This window comes from Pogona vitticeps, chromosome 4 (assembly GCF_051106095.1).
Source record: "Pogona vitticeps strain Pit_001003342236 chromosome 4, PviZW2.1, whole genome shotgun sequence".
In the NCBI taxonomy this organism is placed as follows: domain Eukaryota; kingdom Metazoa; phylum Chordata; class Lepidosauria; order Squamata; family Agamidae; genus Pogona; species Pogona vitticeps.
In genome coordinates, this window is record NC_135786.1 from 168,968,870 (window position 1) to 168,987,850 (window position 18,981).

The 18,981-nt window shown below is 41.7% G+C and overlaps 2 long non-coding RNA genes across 2 annotated transcripts in view; both read left to right on the top strand.

Moving 5' to 3' along the window:
- Window positions 1-3,307, top strand: part of LOC144589240 (uncharacterized) — a 74,760-nt gene extending 71,453 nt beyond the window's left edge. The window contains exon 2 of the long non-coding RNA XR_013545264.1: window positions 2,201-3,307. This is a non-coding gene — a long non-coding RNA (uncharacterized LOC144589240). The remainder of the gene's footprint in view (window positions 1-2,200) is intronic.
- LOC144589239 (uncharacterized) overlaps window positions 1-18,981 on the top strand; it is a 701,357-nt gene that overhangs the window by 461,193 nt on the left and 221,183 nt on the right. The window lies entirely within an intron of this gene.

Consider the following 18,981-nt stretch of genomic DNA (forward strand, 5'->3'; position numbering starts at 1 on the left):
TAACATTATTATGACTGTTATAGAATGTTTAAAACAAATGCTTCTAAAAATACCCATTTGTATTGTTTTTGTAGTTTCACAAATATATACATGAAGCAGCATCCTAAGCCCAGCTTTACCATTAAGCAATATTACATATATGGCTCCCTCAGGCAGTAGATATGGGATGCCACAAAAAGACAGCAAGGGTTAAGTTATAAATTTGGTATCTTTATAGCCAAAGAAGGTGAGAAATGCTGGTAGGATTTTATGCCTCAGATGCTGAGATAATTTGGTTGTCTTTGTCCTCTGTACATCTTGTTGTGTGTCTGTGTGGCGGGCAACAAGATTTGTTGCTCCTTTTGAGGCACCAAAATGTCTGGGTTCAACCCTATGGGCAGTCAGACTTTGAATAGAAATATATACCTGCACATACATGTTTACCAAACAATGGAAAGTGATTATGTAGTGAGAAAATGTCAATGGTTATTTTTTTTATTTCTAGTGGCATAAGAGGTTTGTCAGGAAAACATTTGTAATCACTGACGACAAAAATATGAAGACCAAATAAACAAGGAAGAATAGCAAGAGAGCTAAATGAGGATGGCTTGAACTAAACAAGGCACTCCGTAGCAGTTATTTAGCATTCTTTTTTCTGACTTGTATTTCCTCCCATGAACCTCTTACATGGCTCTCTTTCCCCCCACTTTATCCATACTACAGTCCTGAAAATTCGGTCACGTTGAGAGACAGAGAAAGTGAAAATGAAAACAATTGGCCCAAATCACCCAGTGAATGTCCTGGTTCAGTGAGGACTTGAATCTAATCTGGGAGATGAGGTTCAAGTCCCAGCCCAACATTCTAACCACAACATTATTTTGGCCTTGAGTTTGCTTGGTTCATAAATTCTTAGGCTTTCATTCATGGTGGTGGAGGTTGTCACAACATCTACACAACACCCCTGGAGTTCACAGTGACTGCCATATATGCAGGCAAACTTAATAAAGTTGTTCCTCCGCCCAAGAAGATTCCAGCCTGAAACAGGCAACAGAGAAAGCAGCAGCAAGGGAAAGGGTGAGCAGTTGTGGGTCCCTTCAAAGAAAAAAAGGAACTGCAGGTATTTAGCTTTAAAAAAAGAAAAGAAAAAAATAATCAACTTAATTCCCCCACGTGTTACGTACCTATAAAATGAGATAATGTGACCCAGTTTTGCAAAGTTCCATTTGAGCTGTGTGATGAAGAGTGCTGTTATATTACATTGTTGTAAAGCAGTTTATACTCACATGAGAAACCACCGCATGACCTCAGGTGGCTGCTGTCACCAGATAGCAATGAGGAATTCTTTCAGCTTGATTATATGCTTATTCAGAAGACTTATTATGATGAAGTATATATATTAGGGAAATATATATACTAGGCCTTTTGATTTCATGTTAAAGCTGTTTTCTGAGAACCATATGACAGGCGTGATGATATAATGACATGTGTCTGAATCTTTAACTTGCCATGGCTGAAATGTTTGTCTAGGGTGTTCATTTTTCATTAACTTTTGCTCAAGCAGGCAATGTAAATCTGGTGTTAGTTTTGAAAAGAAAAGGTTTGTTGCTACATTCTATTTCATGTAAATTGGCGTATGTGTGGGTGATTCAGCTTGGAAAACTTCAGAAATTCCAATTAATGTCAGTGAAGCTCTTGGAGTTTATATATAATTTTTTCCCAGTTAAATGTAAAGAATAGGATGGGAGAGAAGCATAGGGGTTTGAATTTGGAAATGTTCCCATTTTTCACTTAAGAAAGAGGGCAGGAGGGAAAGGAGTAATAACAACAACAATAATAAAAATGTCATGGAAGTTAGAAATCAGTCCATGAAGTCCACTTTCCTTGGCAGGTTGCTTTTACTTCTTCACTGTAATAGTTTGTTCACAAAATTTGTTTTTCCTCCTCCTTTTCCTTCTTCTAAAAAACTGGTTTGAAACCATAACAGAATAGAATGCTTGTAAAATCCCCATCTCCTGCCATTTTTAATTGCGCCAATTTGATTTGCTATTTACAAGAACCTGGTGGCATGATGGTTTGTTTTTATCTTTCCCTTTGGGAAAGGTCACTGTCCTGCCTGTGCAAGCCGCAAGCTAGGGAACTGTAAATTAATTTCATCCAATGGCCAGAATAAAACATGCAGCTCTTACCCCTTGGCGTATCTTCATTGCTTATATTTCTGCAGGGTCCTCCAAGTGTTGCAAAGGTTTCCCTGAGGGAATCACCTCACCTTCCATTACTGAATGCCTAAAGCCTTGTAGAAGGATCATGAGAGAGGGAGAGAACGAGGGTGTGCTTGTGAGTTACGTTCCCTCCTGGAATTGCCTACCACTGATAAGCTAAGCAGCAGAGTAAATAAAGCTAATTTCCTTTTTAAAGAATGATGTAACCTATTACTGAAAACACACACATACACCTATGTATAATCTTTTAAAAATATTACTGAAATATGAGTATTTTGCAAGTGTTGCCACAGAAACACGTAGTGCCCTGTAGAATCCAAAATAGGATGTCTAGACAAACTCCTACTGTCTGACCTTTTATGTATTTCCTAATCCAACTGATCTTGCCAACCAAATTGGTGACTAAGCAGCAATTCACTTTATACACTGTCATAAAGGCTTGACAGGGCCCAGGTCACTGCTATAAATTTCAGTCTGGCTACTTCAGCAACTCTCAGCTTCCTTTACCAACACAACTCCCGTGTGGTTTCTGGGCTATGATGTGTGCGCTGGATCATCATGAAGTAATTTGGGGGAAGGGGGGGCTATGAAATCCAAAAGCCACAAACTGGGCTGCGAAACAGAGAGCACTTTCATCCAGCAGGACCCCAGAGTTTACATAAAGCCGTAAAAGGAAGACTGGAGAAAGTCTCTGGTGAAAGCAAAATAAAGAAGGCAGTGACGTTAAGGTCTCGAGTAGCCGTCTATTCAGGCAAAGAAGATCACAGTTTGCACCTCTGTAATATTTAATGTTGAAAAATGAAATTCACTGGAGTGAATAACTACACCACATGTGAGTCACATTCCCTTCCTTCCTTTCTGTCCTCCACTGAAAAATCAGTTTGTTTATTCATTTTGCCCCCTTCCTCGCACTGCTTCCTGAAGCAGCCATGTATGAAGCAAACTAGGACTAGTTAAAACGGCACTTCATAAAAAAAAGTGAGATAAATGTCCTGTCCGTTTCCAAACAGAATCCTTCCATGAGGTAGACTGCATGAAATCCAGCTGCTTTTTGGAAAACTTACAAGATACTTCTAGGCTGCAGAAATAAATCAAACATTGCTTGGAGGGATCCTCCAGGTTTGCTTGGTTCCTACAAAAATATAGATCAGACTTTTATGTGTGACACGGGAAAATGTGCTGGTACTTTGAAAGCCCAATAAAGTCAGCTGATATTGGTCAGCATTGCTTCAATACCAGCCTTCCTGTGAGCGTCAGCATCCACAAAGCCAGCCCTACCATGCAACAGGATGATGCAACCATCACAGGCAACAGGTTCTGGGTGTCATGTGATGGCAGCAAATGTGTACTTATTCAATTTGTTGTTGTCATGTGTCTGTGTGGCCCTTGGTCGTTTCACCAAGCAAAGGCACACACTACATGTTGTTCAGCTGCCACCAGTTGATAACATCAACTTTGTTCACTATTAATGACAAAGGTCCAGGCAATGTATCATTTAAGAACCAAGTATACATTGTTTATTGTTACAAGTGACAAAAGTCCAGTCGATGTTGTCAACTCTCAACTAAACAACTTTCTTTCTCCACTCTCAACCGCCTACTCTACTCTCCCTCTCTCTTGTTTTCTTTTCCCCACTTAACCCCAACCCCACCAACTCCTATTGGTGCATGCAAATTTCAATATAAATATTCATGAATGCTACATCTGTCCTTGCCTTTTTATAGGAAGAGATGTTCTAACCCAGCGTTCCCCAACCTTTTCCGGTCTGCGGACCGGCTGGGGAAGGCGGGGCACCCCCTGCGCTTGTGCAGATGCACAAACAAGCATGTGTGTGCTCTTGCACGGGCATGCGTGGGCCTGCACAGGTGGTGCACCACCATTTGCACATGCACACGGATGCATGTGGGCCCGCATGAGCGTGCAATGCCATTTTTCACATGTACATGAGTACCTGTGCACATGCACAAACAGCAGTGCATGCACATGTGGGCCTGCACGCACCTGCACACATGTACAAATGGCAATGTGGCGCTCATGCGGGCATGCCGGAGCACGTGCGCAGGTACAAATGGGCGGCGCAGGGGTGGGTGCACGCGGGGCAGCAGCGGGAGGTCTCTCTCAGCGGCCCGGTCTGGCCCATGCCATGGACCAGTACCGGGCTGCGGACCAGGGGTTGGGGAACGGTGTTCTAACCAATAGCTCAACATAGTTATCTGCCTTTGGATGGTATGCACCATGACTTGAACAGCAGTGGGTAGGTTTGATTTGTTCTTTTCTTGAGGGAGCAGCATAGTCTAAGCCAGCTCTGGAATTTGAAATTTACTGCAGCATGAGGAAGCTTTCCCAAACACTGGTACTGATCAACATGTAATTCTGCTATCTTATGCAGCAGGACAGAGAGGTGGTATAGCTCAGTGAGTTGGAGTTCCTGACTCTGGACCTGAGGCTGAGAGTTCAAATCTCACTGTGCCTTCTGGGAGAAGGGTTGGCCAAGATCATCTGGAGGGTGGATAGCTGATGGAGTTATGTGCAGTGCCATCTGTGTAGCCTTGTGCAAGCTGCACAATTCCAGAGTACTGGCAGAAGGAGAGACTTATAAACCCCTTCTGAGTATTTTGTGTACCGAAAATCCTATAAGGGTCTGACTTTTCACGGTCAACCAAAATCTGCTGCCTAAGACACTAAGCTCACCTTATTGAGTGGTATACTGCCCCTAGAAAATAGCAGTGCTAAACTGTTACTTCATTTTAATAGCTGTAAGGATAGCTGGCTCACTGATCTTCATCAAAACACACTGACCAATGTGAAGATCAAAGTAGGGTCTTGTAATTAAGGATAGACTTGGAATGGCAGGACATGGCATAGCATGGAAGGTAGTAGCAATAAGAAAAAAGAAGAGAACACTGCTTTACAGGGAGAGTAGGATGATTGAATAGAAGTGACTTGCTGACATTGTGATCTGTGTGCACCTATGTGTGATATAAGAGCCCCCCCCCCCGGTTTATTTAGAACTCACTTAAAAATCACAACACATTGTAGAAGTTGAAAAGCACATGCCCTCCATTCCTTTTCCTAATGGTACAATTCATGCCTATTAGCATGAGAAATATGTCATCAGATTTTACATACATTTTCTATAGGTCTTCATTTTTCTGTGGTGTTCCAGATGAGGAACTCAGTAAGGCGCCTTGAGTGGATTAACCTGACATGCGTTTCTCCAGTCATTAAAAAATTTACAAAATATAGAGATTAAATGGAGACTAAGATAATCCTAAAATAATCCATCTGATATACATGAGAAATGTTAGTATGTGTTTTGGGATTGTTGCTTTTCCAACATATCTGTAAATGACCTGGATTTGGATAACATTAAATGATTTAGTGTGGTGTAGTGGATAGGGTGATGGACTAGACCCTGCTCAGCCATGGAAACTCACTGGGTTATGCATGAAACTGGTAAAACTACTTCTCAAATATCACACTCATCTTAACAGCCCTATTAGGGTTGCTATAAATTGGTTGAAACTTCATGACACTTAACTCAGGGTTTATCTAGAGGGGAATCGAACCAAAGCAGGTGGCTTAAACTGTTCCTTTGCTTAATCCACTTCAGTATCTTGGGAAGTGAAAGCTTCCTCCCACTCCCCCATGAAGGGGGAGAGAGAGGAAGCAATGTTTTTTTTTTAAAAAAAGCCCTTGTAAGGCAGCACTGATATGATATAAACAAAGCACAGAGGAGGAGACAGGAAGGAACAAGGAATGGGACTTTTGTTGTTATTGTTTCTCCCCCCCCCCTTTCCCTTTAAAAGGGAAGAAAGGCTAGATAGGGTTGTGTGAGGTATGCTGTGGTCAAATCTTGCATGTGGATGTAAAGATCACCCCAAATGACATGTGGTTCAAAGCAACCTTGTTTAGCATGATACTGTATAGCCTGATCCAGGCCAAGTTAACATGGCTGTCAAGTCACACCAAAAGGAAAAATGGGAAAAAGGATAGATTACAAAAAGCTCCAAGAAGATTGATCTAAACTGGAAAATGGGTATTAAAATAACAAATGAGGTTCAGTGTGGGCAATGTAAAGTGATGCACACTGAATCAGATCAGTCACTCAGTAAGTAAATGATGGCATTTGAGCTAGCAATGAGTGATGAAGAGAGAGAGAAAGAGAGAGAGAGATCTTGACATTAAGGTAGCCTGAGGAACATGTTGACAGAGTATGTTGCTGTTGTAAAAGGATATGGAAAGGGAAAATCCCATGTAGAGCTGGGGAAGATGCACAAAGGCACAACCAAAATAATCATGGGGTTCAAGGCAGTCATCAATGAAGGAAGGTCACTAGGCTGCCTGTCCCATACTAATAGAACTCAGGATCATCTGTGAAGATGTGTGGTGAGAAGTAAAGGAATGACTTCCATGGAACTGATTCCACATGAGACAAATCCGACCGTTTGGATGGTTTAAAAAAAAAGAATTAGACAACATCATAGAGGGTAAAGCTATTCATAGCTGCTACTCATAAATCTGTGCAGAGGTAATCTAGCACTAAACTAATGTAACAATGCAGTGATAAACTGATATAGCGCTAGACTCAATAGTTTAAAAAATAAAATTACTTAGGAGCAACTAGAGAGAAATATCATGGAAGTGAGTGTTCCTTGCTGTGTTCAAACACCACACTCCAACTTACTACTTCAGCAGAAAACCGCCCAAGTCGTGTTCTCATATCCTTTTGTAGAATAAAACAAACAATCACACAGCCAAAACACTGTTTGAATCGTTGCAGTTATAAAAAGTAGATTTCTCCAGCAGCAAAGGGGGAAAAGAACAGATTGGAAGGAGGGGAAAGGATGGGCTGATTTGCATTGACCTTTACACCGTGTGATCACTGCAACATACTTCAAATTCATCTGTGCCAATTCTGGAGCAATTTGCAAAGTATTTTCCAATGTAGTTGTAGTCTCTGCCGGGTTCAAACCCATCATTCCTAAACAACCACCAAACTAAAAAAAGGAGCCTGATAGAGGTAGTGGAGTAGATGTGGGGGAGGAAGGAGATAAGAACTCAATAAGATTTATTGGATGGTTCAGAGGAGATACCTTTGGATATATTCAGTTGAGTTGAAACAGTTATAAAATTAGAGGGCAATGTTAATTTATTCCTTTTTCACTCTTTGCTCTGCTTCCTGATAAACAAAGCTGTAGGTGTGGCTAAGAAATAATCTCTGCAGTGTTTCTGTATAAGTGAGAATGAGACTGCTGCCATTTGCCATCCCTCATGGCTGATTTTCTTTAGGTTTGGGACATCTCTTGTTCTTGCTTCCATCTGCGTTGCACAGTCCCGTCATTTTGGATAGAAATGTAACATGGGGGCGGGGGCTGGGAAGAGTGGAAGAAAAAAGTGAATTCAATTCCAGTTGTGTTTTCATCAAAAGCACCTACAGGCTGTGGTAGTTCATAATGTTCAATTTTCTGGGGAGATAGTAAGATATATTTATACGATCATAAATTAAGGAATTATTTTTTTAAAAAAAATCATAATTGCCATATTCTTGTTCTTGTTTGGTCAATTGAGCAATGTAGGGACGTGGTGGCACTGGGGTCTAAACTGCAGAAACCTCTGTGCTGAAGGGTCAGAAGACCAGCATTCGTAAGATCGAATCCACATGACGGAGTGAGCTCCTGTTGCTTTGTCCCAGCTCCTCGCCAACCTAGCAGTTTGAAAGCATGCAAACGTGAGTAGATAAATAGGTAACACCTCGGTGTGAAGGTAAAACACCGTTCCCTAGTCACGCTGGCCACGTGACAACGGAAACTGTCTTCAGACAAGCGCGGGCTTTACGGCTTGAAAACGGGATGAGCATCGCCCCCTAGAATCGGACACGACTGGACTAAAAAATGTTAAGGGGAATGTATTCGCGAAGGCTTTCACGGCTGGGATCTAATGGTTGTTGTGGGTTTTTCGGACTCTTTGGCCATGTTCTCAAGGTTGTTCTTCCTAACATTTCGTCAGTCTCTGTTGGCCGGCATCTTCAGATCAAATCCACTAAGATGCTGGCCACAGAGACAGGCGAAACGTTAGGAGGAACAACATTCAGAACATGGTCAAAGAGCCCGAAAAACCCACAACAACCATCAAAGGGAACCTTTACCTTTTATGGACTGTAGCCCTAGTGCGATACTCTCACAAACTCCTAAAATTGTGGATTCTGCAGTCTACAGGTTGGCGATCTACAAAGTTCCTCAAACATGAGCAGTTGAAACCCATGCTGTTCCCATGTAATTCTTTTTTAAAATGTGTGTTCCCTTCGGAACATCAGTTCTTAAATATCAAGGTTGTGATTTACTTTAATTCATGAACATTCTGAGATGGGAAAACATAGGCTAGCTCAAGCAGCAAAAGGTATCTGTAACCTTCTTGTTTGTTTCTTTATTGCTTATTTATTTAAAATATGTATACCCCACCTTTTTCCTCAAGAAGATCCAAGGTAGCTTACAATAAAAAACGAAACAATATATTGGCCTTGTTTCAATAGGTGAAGACCTATCTGTTTATCCAGTTTATCAGAGTTTTTGTGATTCCCCTAGCTTGGTTTTCACTTACTGCTGCTAATGTATTTGTGTGTTGTTTGTTGTTGTGGTTTCATAATTTTAATTAAACTGTTTTCACTGATTGTTTCCTGCCTTGAGATCCTTTGATAAATACATAAACCATTTTGTCCTATTTGAAATGGGCACGAACCGCCATTCCACAGCTCAGTGGTTTAACATGGCTTCTTCTGTGGGTGCCGCAGCTTCCCAATCCTGCCTCAGATGGATACCCACTCAGATGTCATGGCACAGCTTCCAAACCTTGCCTCCTCTAGGCACTGCCTTTGAGTGGGCACCCACCTGAGGAGGCAAGGCTGGGAAGTCAGGGCACCCATGGAAGAAGCTATGCCGCCAAACTGAACAGCGGTTTGTGCCCATCTCTAGTCCCCATACCTTGGTGGAATGCACCCCCCCATAAACTTTATGGTTTTAGTACGTCTCCTAGCTCTTCTATCTCATCATTTCCTACTGGTAAGCCTATTTATAGAAGGAGTTAGGCAACTTGTGACTCTCTAGATGTTGTTGGGCTGAAACTCCTGTCATCTCTTACCATTGGTTATGTGAGACTATACATAAAAGCTGCTGGCTGGCCTTTTATCCGATATTTACAGTATGTATGTAGAGTAATACTAGCCTCTCAGTAGCACTCCAGTGTTTTCATTGCCGTCTGCGGAATACTTAGTAAAACCGTGGAGTTGCACTGTTGTTCATATAAACATTTCGCCTATATGTTGGTGTGTTTTGCTTTTTTTAAATCAAAATGGTTTCAGGACTGGAAAGAGTAAAAACAACCATGGTTTCACTGAAGTCAAATTTACCCAGCATGTACAGTTCCAATTTTAGCTGGACTCTAAAGACAGATTATGTGAATATTGAGAAAAATGGTGCAAAATTCTACATACGTACTGTATCTGGCCCAGAAAATAATGGAGTCAATTCTACAGTGAAGTATTTTTCTCTGCATGGTACTTGATAATTCTATTCCAGCTGAAAAAGATAATCACTTTTTGAGGTCTCAGAGGCGCAATAAATTATGCATGTGTGAGAGAGGTGTTTGGTGGGTTTTTTTTTTTTTTTGGTATTATGAAGAAATAGAAAGTTACTGTTCCCCACCCCCACCCTTCCCAGGAGTATCCACTTCCAAACACACAGACATCTGCAGGATTTCAAGAGAAACCCTTTCCAACACACGCACAGCTTCCAAGAGTTGTTATTTTTTAAAAAAGCCTTACCTTGTAAAACAGCTTTATTAGGCATGTAATTTTTTTCTAAAGAAAAATCTGCATTTTCATCTGCACATAATGTCAGGCACAACTTGTAGTTTTGTTCTCATTTTATGAGTTTAAAGCCAGAAAATTTGACTGGGTTTCTGCATGCACCACTGATCTTGAGCAAGCACTTGTGCTGTTTGGCAGGGTATCTAGTGTAAAGCTAGTTCTATGGAGGTTGTGCTCTCAATTGTGCAACCAATCACAAAACAAACCTCAATAAATAGCACAAGTATTTGCACAACTGTAGTTGTTTGTGTGGAAATTGTCAACATAGTACAGTAATACCCCTCTTAACACTGTTCCACTTTTTGTTTTAATGTACTTTTCATTACCTTCTCAAGAGCTGGTATTTACTTCAGGTGAAGTGTCCCTCTTTTCTTCCTCTCCTTTTCTTTCTCTTTGACCCTCCCCCAGCTTCCTTTGAAACACACTCTCCCAAACAGAAACAAAACACACTATCCACACATCCACACAACAGCCCCACCTCACTTGCCAGCCCTTCCCCATGTGGCAAAAGTGATTAACACACCAAGTACATCCTCTCTCTCTCTCTCTCTCTCTCTCTCTCTCTCTCATTTCCTTTTTGGACCCCCTTGCTCTTCTTCACATACACCACACCCCCTTCTTTCATATTTGTCCTTCTGCTTCCCTCCTTCTCCTCCCCTTCTTCCAGAGCTACAGACCTAGAACTGACTCAAACTTCCATTTGTATTTTCACCTGTCCAATGATGTGCAATGTCACAATGCCCCTGTTTACTGCTATTTTTGTGAGTGCTCTACCTTCTAGGAACAGACCCTGAATTTTAACCAGGGTATTAGTGTACTGACGTAAGTATCTAATTATCATCACACTTATATATACACTTGAGACTTTTGTATATTCTCCCAGCATAGCTAAAGTTGGCCTCTAAACAAAGACTGAAACATATATACATACATACAAAAATGCATATGTGTGTGTGAGTTTGTAAACATAAACACAGAGAGAGCAAACAAGTTTTCATAATATTGAGGAATTCATTTTGTGGAAAAATTAATCCCTAACCAGCACCAAGTATGCAGTCTAAGCAGTTTTACCCTGAAGTTAGAGCCTCAGCATTCATTTGGGTCTGATTCTTAGCTGTGTTCACATTAGATTGCAGAATAGGCAGTTGATACTAAAATGTTTATCCAGTGTGGCTATCCCCAAAAGAGTAACAATGACAGCATAACAGCAACAACATCAACATCAAGTTGATTCAGACTTACAAAGATACGCAAAAATGAGAAAATGAGCTATGGATCGTTTGCACACATTTTCCCCAAGCACCCTTAAAAACTTGCATTTCTGATAGTTCTTTTGGGGGTCCTGCTCCCATGTCCCCAAGATCAGAATGGCATTGAAAATGCCAATAGAGTCATGTCACACAGAGGACTTCTAAATTTAGTGGTTTAAAACTAGTCCTAGGCTGTGGCCATAGGAGACACCATAGAATGTGCACAGAGCACACCGCTGCAGTTCCAGCACAACCATCTCCAGTGTATATCTGCGATGATATCCCATGATTCACAGTGGTAGTTAGCATCTCATTTCATTCATGTCCTTCTTTTCATAGTGGCTGACACATAATGAGATACACAGGGAACTTGCTAAGTCCTGAAAATAAAAGTCATTTGCATCTACACTTCAAAGCCTAACAATAGCCTAGTAACTAAGAGACAAATTAAATATTCTAGGTATGACCAAGATGCTTGTGTAATCAATGCTTTAATGTTTCTGACATGCTTTGATAATGCTATTGAAAGTTAATTCACAGTGTTAACCATGCCACTGTCACCTTCTATATCCTGTTTTATATAGTCCCCACCCCCACAGCCGTGTACATAAACCTGTGGCCTAAATATTGTGCTCTATGTGTCTGAGGTAATCTATGAAAGCTCAGGGATTGACATATTGAAAGGCAGAGTGAAATAAATGTTTATTTTGAAGGTGCCAGAACATTTCTGTTTTTGTTTTGTATGTGTTGTGGTATGACTCTTGCCAAAACATGCCAACCTTGCTGCCTCTCTAAAAGCGTTTGCATGATATAAATTTTCCATGTTAGTTCACTGCAGCAAAAACAAGGAATTTTGTGGCACTTCAATGACAGGCTAGTTTTGTCTGGTGTAAGATTTCATGGCCTGTTGTCCACTTCCTCAGATGTACAGAGGATGATCATGCTGCGCAGCTGAAGAAATGGGCTGCAGTCCACAGAAATATGTCAAATAAAACCTGTAAGACTTTTAAGGTGCAACAGGACTATTTTTGCATTCCATGACATTTCCTGGAATGCCACCTGTTGGGCCATCACTGTACTTATTCTAAACCTGTGACTGATGGAAGAAGAACAGTTTGTATAATTGGAGGGGGGGGATCGGAACCTAACAACATAGGGGAAGAAAGATAATGTCTATAGTAAATAGAAAAAGTAAACAGAATATCCTCTTGTTATCTGTTGGTTATATGAGCTCTTAACAACATCTACTTGCAGACTTAATTGTATGTAAAAGTATTTTATTGTTTGTAATTTTTGAAGTTGACATGAGTTTGACTTTAAATGGTGACACCTGCTGTGCTCTAAGATATTTTGCGGCCTGAAGTGAAGACAAGTTGGTGCTCCACCCTTCCATTGCAACTTCAGTAGCTAGTTAGACTGGCACTTCAATTTTAATTCAACAGAGGTGATGGGACAGCTTTTTGTAGGACAAGAGGGTGGCTTTGAGCAGGGGTAGTCAACTTGTAACTTTCCAGATGTTGTTGGACTGCACCTTCCATTAGCTTTAGCCAACATAGCCAGAGGTGGAAGATAATACATATTGCAGTCCATCTTGAGGGCTGCAGGCTGCCTTCTCCTGTCTCAAAAAGTATAGACCAGTTTATCTGGAGTATTTTGAAAGGTCTATCCTTTGGCACTGGGGAACAGTCACTACTGCTGGTGTTGCTGTTCCATGCACAGAATCCAGTATGGGCTACCTGAGGCACTCACCTCAAGGTACGTAAAGGTAGGGCCAGTCATGGATGATTACTGTTTCTATTATTGTAAATGTTCCAGACCTGGTGCCTTTGAGATGTTTTGGGCTGCAGTTCCCAGAATTCTGTAGCAAGTTCTAGAGCCTTCCTGTTTATTTGCTTTGGAGACCTGTTAGGCGTTTACATTTTGTGGCTGTTACACATAGTATATGTTACAAACGTGTAACTTCTCACTCAGTAAAGTGTTGGTAGAATTCATTTATTTAGTTATTTGGTATTATATATCCCAGCTTTCTTGCTGATCTTTTGAACAGCTCATATAAATGGTACAGAACCCATTTCATAGCAGCTGGAAACAAGAAAATATATGTAAGGGAGAAAGTGAATTCCAGATGGTGACCTTTGCAACTGGTAAATCAAGTTGACCAATGGAAAAGAGTTCAAAGCCGTCAGTACATATAGGAGTAGCTAACTTTGCTCCCCACTATTCTTTCTCTGTTGTCATAAAATTGTAGTTCCTCCTTAGCATTTAATTTACAGTGGTGCCTCAACTTATGAACATCCCTACTTACAGCCATTTTGAGTCATAACCCGCTCCGGCCACAAAATTTTCCTTCTACTTGCGACCGGAGCTTCGAGTTATGAACAAAAAAAAGGCATGGAAAAAAGGCGGGAAATTCAAATTGCTAACTGTAGGTGGCGACAAGGCTGCTTCTTTGTAGCTCTTTTGCTCCAGCAGTTAGAGAGTGTGCAATCAGAGGAGGCTGCCTGGTAAGGTAAGGTGCTGTTTTCTGCTTTTTAAAAACTGTTCTGGTTGTTTTTGCAGCGTGGTTTTGAGCTGGGGGGATTATGTTTCTGTGCTGTGATGGGTCTTGGGGGGTTTGTTTTTTGGGTTTTCCCCCATTTCCGATGGGTCTTGGGGGGGTTGGTTGCTTTTCGGAGTTTTTCCCCCCCATTTCCAATTGGGAGGTTTGTTTGTTGGTGCTTTGCTTTTCCCCCATTTCTCATCTGTCTTGCATGCTTTGCTTGCTTTTTGCATTGCTCTTTCCCCATTTCCAATCTGTCTTGCTTGCTTTTTGCATTGCTTTTTTCCCATTTCCAATCTATCTTGCATGCTTCACTTGTTTTTTGCATTGCTTTCCCCCATTTCCAATCTGTCTTGCATGCTTTGCTTGCTTTTTGTATTGCTTTTTGCATGCTCTGCTTGCTTTTCTTTTTTTCTCTCCTCTTCAGCCGGAAGGGATTAATCACATTTCTGATGGGTCTTGCAGTGATTTTTTTTTCCTTCGGCCCAAATGGATTAATTGCATTTCAATGCATTTCAATGGGAAATGGTGCTTCAATTTACGACCATTTCAACTTACGCCCATCTTCTGGAACAGATTAAGTTCGTTAAGTCAAGGCACCACTGTACAACTCAGCTAAGGAATAATATTTTTCTTTTCTTTTCGTTCAGTAGGCTTCCACATTATCATATTTGATTCTCTGTGACCAAAGAATGCACCATTTGTTTTTGTTTTTGGACTGCCCTCCTTCAAAATTCTCCAAGAGTTCCCCAGGGTAGAAATCTGAGAGTTGATGGATAGCATTGAGTATTCATTTCCTGCTCCAGTACTTCCTAGGAGAAAGCTGCTGCAATGCTTTCTGGGACTGGTAGTCTCATTAGAAGCTAAGCAGAGGTGAGACTACCACTCCCAGAATGCATTGCTGCAGGAATTGAGGCTTCAGTACCATTCAGTCTTGATCCAGGTGAGCAAAATATAGGTGTTGGCAAGTATGGTTCTGTGCTCTGGAGCTCCCAGAATTCAGGGGAATTTTTGGGAAACTCTTCATATTGCAGTCGAAATGAAACAACAGCACCAGAAACAACAACGGGAAATCTCTAGTGTGGGCTTTACCATCCTTGTTGGCCACCGGGGGGCACAACTTCTCCGTTCTAAGAGAGCAGCCTCCACTGTGTGTTGCTGCTACCTGTAAGTGAAAACAATTTTATCTGTAGCTCAAAATAGATTTGCTCAAGTTTCAGCTTTCCAGATGGTGTTATTATAGTGATATTTCTTCTTTATGGGTTGAGCCATATTGGTGATCATACACATACATAGGGACCCTGGTGAGAGTGTCCAGGTCTGAAATACGGCAGAGAATTGCTCAGAGGACTTCACTGCCCCCCTTCACTGCACCCCCATCCCAGGAAGGTGTTCTTTTATAAAGTGTGAGCATAAAGGCTTGACATTTAATGTGACAGACACATGATTTGAAATGCTCTTTCGGTACGCCTTCTTTCTGCTCAAATAGTTCTGCTCTGAAAGTGAGTCTGTGTGTGAGGGAGAGAAGAGGATGCAATAAGATGGCGTAGATTAGGCTTCCTGCGCAGCTGCCAAGCTAAGTCTGGAAAAGCTGTTAAATTGCCCAAGTTAGCTTTTTTTTTTAAAAAAAGCCATGCTCTTAGCCAGGGGGTGATTTCAACGGGCTAAAGAGCCAGCTCATGGATACTGCTTTACTTGAGCAGCTGTGGTTTGTTTTCCCACTCCTCTTGGTTAAGTCTGGAAGTGCATGTGGTCTTGCAGTAAGTTCTTGGATCTGTTTCAACAGACGCTTCTGCAGCCTGGATTTCGGAAGACACTTGGGAGGGGAAAGCAAAAAGAGAGGAAAACTCCTGGCGTGGAAGAGGGGAAACTCCTTTGCCGAATGGTTTCTCCATATCCAGAGTGGGAAGAACAGAAAAAGCTTGACACTCTGAGCTCTTTTGGGTGACTCATCCTGGAGTGTCCTTTGGGCAGCAGTAGATTTGGACACATTTATGTTTGAAGAAACAGCTGTGTGTTATGTGGGTGTCAGAGGAAAATACATTCACACACGTGCACACGTGCACACACACACACACATACATTTAAGTATTAGATAAAACCCACTGCAAAGGTAAGTATGAAAATGCTCCAGAGATCAAAGGACTAGAAAAGGACTAATTACACATTTAAAAAAAAAACAACAGATTTTATTTGCACCCGAGGCATTGTTTCTTCTGGTAAGAAAACTGTTCCTGGTATAATCTCTGTTTCTAGTATTTGTGTTCCTGCAAAACCCAGTATACCCTGTTTGACCAGAAGACCAGAGAGGAGAACAAAAGAAATTTGTGCAGAGTTATGCTAGAATGACTGTCTCCAGTCTACAAGGAGTGCCATGTTGGTTCTGCCAAGTGGCTGTTTCCCTAAAGGATGTGTCTGCCACACTGTATTTTGTTATAGGTGATTCTCAGTTTATTCTGAATTTTGCATACACTGAGTGAAGGCTCTAGTGAATCATTGTGTCTCCCTGCATTATAATACCAATATAATGCCCATCTTCCAAGTTGCTTTTAGGGCCAGACCTATCATTAGAGAGAATGAAGTAGCTATCTCACACAACATAACTTTTGTTCCTTCAGTAAAGTTATGGCCTGTTTAATCTCACTTATGACTGTTTGATCCTCCTACGACAATGCAAATGTAATACAATGTTCATCTAACCAGTAATTTGTGATTCAGCCTCAGGGTGAGAGAACAAAAGGGAAAAGGAAGGCATTTAGTTGGGTAATTCAGTTACAGAATATCTTAGAGGGAAAAAAGGGAAAGTAGAAGAAGATGAGGGGGAAATTACTGAAGAGCGTGGGTAAGTGTATTCCGTGGGTGGTAAGTTTTTTTTTTCATTCTCTAAAAAGGCAGAAAAGGAAACAAAGATGAAGTAGAGGAAAAAATGAAATGTGAAACTGGTACAAATGTAAATGAGACGTAACAAATATATGCTCTGACATAGCAGTGACTAAGTGTGTGTTCCCTTTGACCTACTTAACAGGGCCCCCAAAAAATGCAGCAGGCAACTTTTTTGTTATCCAAAAGTTTCTGACTTATAAAATAAGACTTTTTAAAAAAATAGAAAACTTGAAAATTGGGTCTTTGGTCACAGCTCAGCATTTCTGAAGTCCAGATCAGATCTCTCACAGATCAAACTACACTGCAGAATGACTAATGGTAGGATGACTAATTCCCATCTTCCCTCCAAAACTCCATTTTATAGTGGCCCAGAAAACAGAATTGTCAAGATGCTGTTATCTCATCCTTGGTTCTGCCATTAAAACTTTGCTGTGCTTTAAAAGCTTCATATGGGATTGCCTGCATACCGCCAAATAAGGGCATTCCATTAGGCTCCCGGATATAATGAATTTGTTTTATAAAATAGCAGGTCTGAGCTGGGACTGGATGACAGCAGGGGTAAAATAACATACTGTTTCAGAAGATGGTTGGTCTAGAACAACATTCGACAAACAGACCAGTGAGTGAAATCCAGAGAGAGACTATTTATTATATATATATATATACACATACTAATATTAGATACAGTGGGGTAGGGTACTTTGGGTCCTCTCACTGTTTGGGATCAGAATTCCCATAGTCCAAACATGGTGCCTGAGTCGTAAGTCAAGGCCCCGTTCACAAGTCGAAGCAACATTTTGCGAATGGAGCCGTTTATAACTCGAAACGTTTGCTAGTTGAGACATTTGTAAGTCGAGGTACCACTGTATTTCCTACAGTGAACCCATTTTCCCTTCCACAATGTGATTTCTTTAGAGACACACACCTCAACAAGATCTGTGGGTAAGGAAAATTATGACAGACTTTGTTTCACCATTTGGGGAAGAACTCTGGGAAATAATAATATGTATTTTTCAAAATGTAATAAATTTATCCATCTGGTTTGACCCCCAAAAGCTGAACCAAGGTCTTCTTCACCTTACTAGCCTCCCTTGGTTTAGTAATTTTATTTATAAGCTACTTTATTACGGTGGCCTTTGAAGGCAGCCCATCTAGGAGAAGGAAAACTCCAATTCCAAACCTCCACTGCCTTGTGGCTATATCCACCAATGGAAAAGGCTTCAGGAGTTAATCTCGAGGCAAAATCCAGAGGCAGTTCATGACGTTCTGGCAATTCCTGCGATGTCACTGGAACCAGTTGCATTGGCTCTTGCTTTTCCATTAGACTATTTCAGTGATGTGGAGAGGAGGCATCTGCTGCTTGGGTAACAGCCTATCCTCCATATTATTTTACCCAGGCTTCGTGCTCAGGAGAGGACACTCCAGCTTCACATACAGCATCGAAACAACACGGGAAATAACAGTTACTGGTATAAGTCTTTCCTTGATTGGCATAGAGCATGATGCCAGGGGCTACTTCCGACAGAAGGAAAGATCATTGCACCTCACTAGGTAGCTACCACCTGCCTTGAGTTGGGCAGTCCCCAGCCAGTAAGGTGCTGCCTCGCCATGGTCTGTTAACCTCACAGGCTGCGTGAGGTTTAGGGTGAAAGCTGACAAGCAGATCGATAACCCTGCACCATGCAACAATCATAAGAAAACTTCTGCCCTAAAGTTGGGCACCTGGAATGTTCAGACAATGACCCCTGGCTTTTCTGACAACCTGCAGGAAATAGGTGACACACACAAGACAGCTGTCATTGACATGGAACCGAGTAGGCTGCAGATAGACAGTGTTGCCCTGCAAGATATGAGATTGCCAGACTCAGGCTCTGTCAAGGAAAAAAAATTCTCATTCTTCTGGCAGGGAAGCAGAGCTAAGGCAGGCTAAGGGAATCCAGGCAGTCCTTTGCAAAGATGGCAGCTGCAGCTTCCCTACCCTAAATGAAGCTGCAGCTGCCATTTTTGCAAAGGGCAGCCAGTCTCCCTTTTTTACTTGCTGTGGCTGGGAGGACAGAAGGAGACCCTGGCAGTGGCGATTAAGGTAAGGGGGGGCTAAGGTAGGGAGAGGAAGGGGGTGGGGGTAGCTGTGGGGTTGGGTGGCTGTGGGGGCGTGGCTGCCTATCTGCCGCCGATCAGCTGATTGGTAGCTGGTAGGCAGAATGGTGTTTTGTTTTGTAATAGGAAGGGTTGGGGGATGGAGGGTGT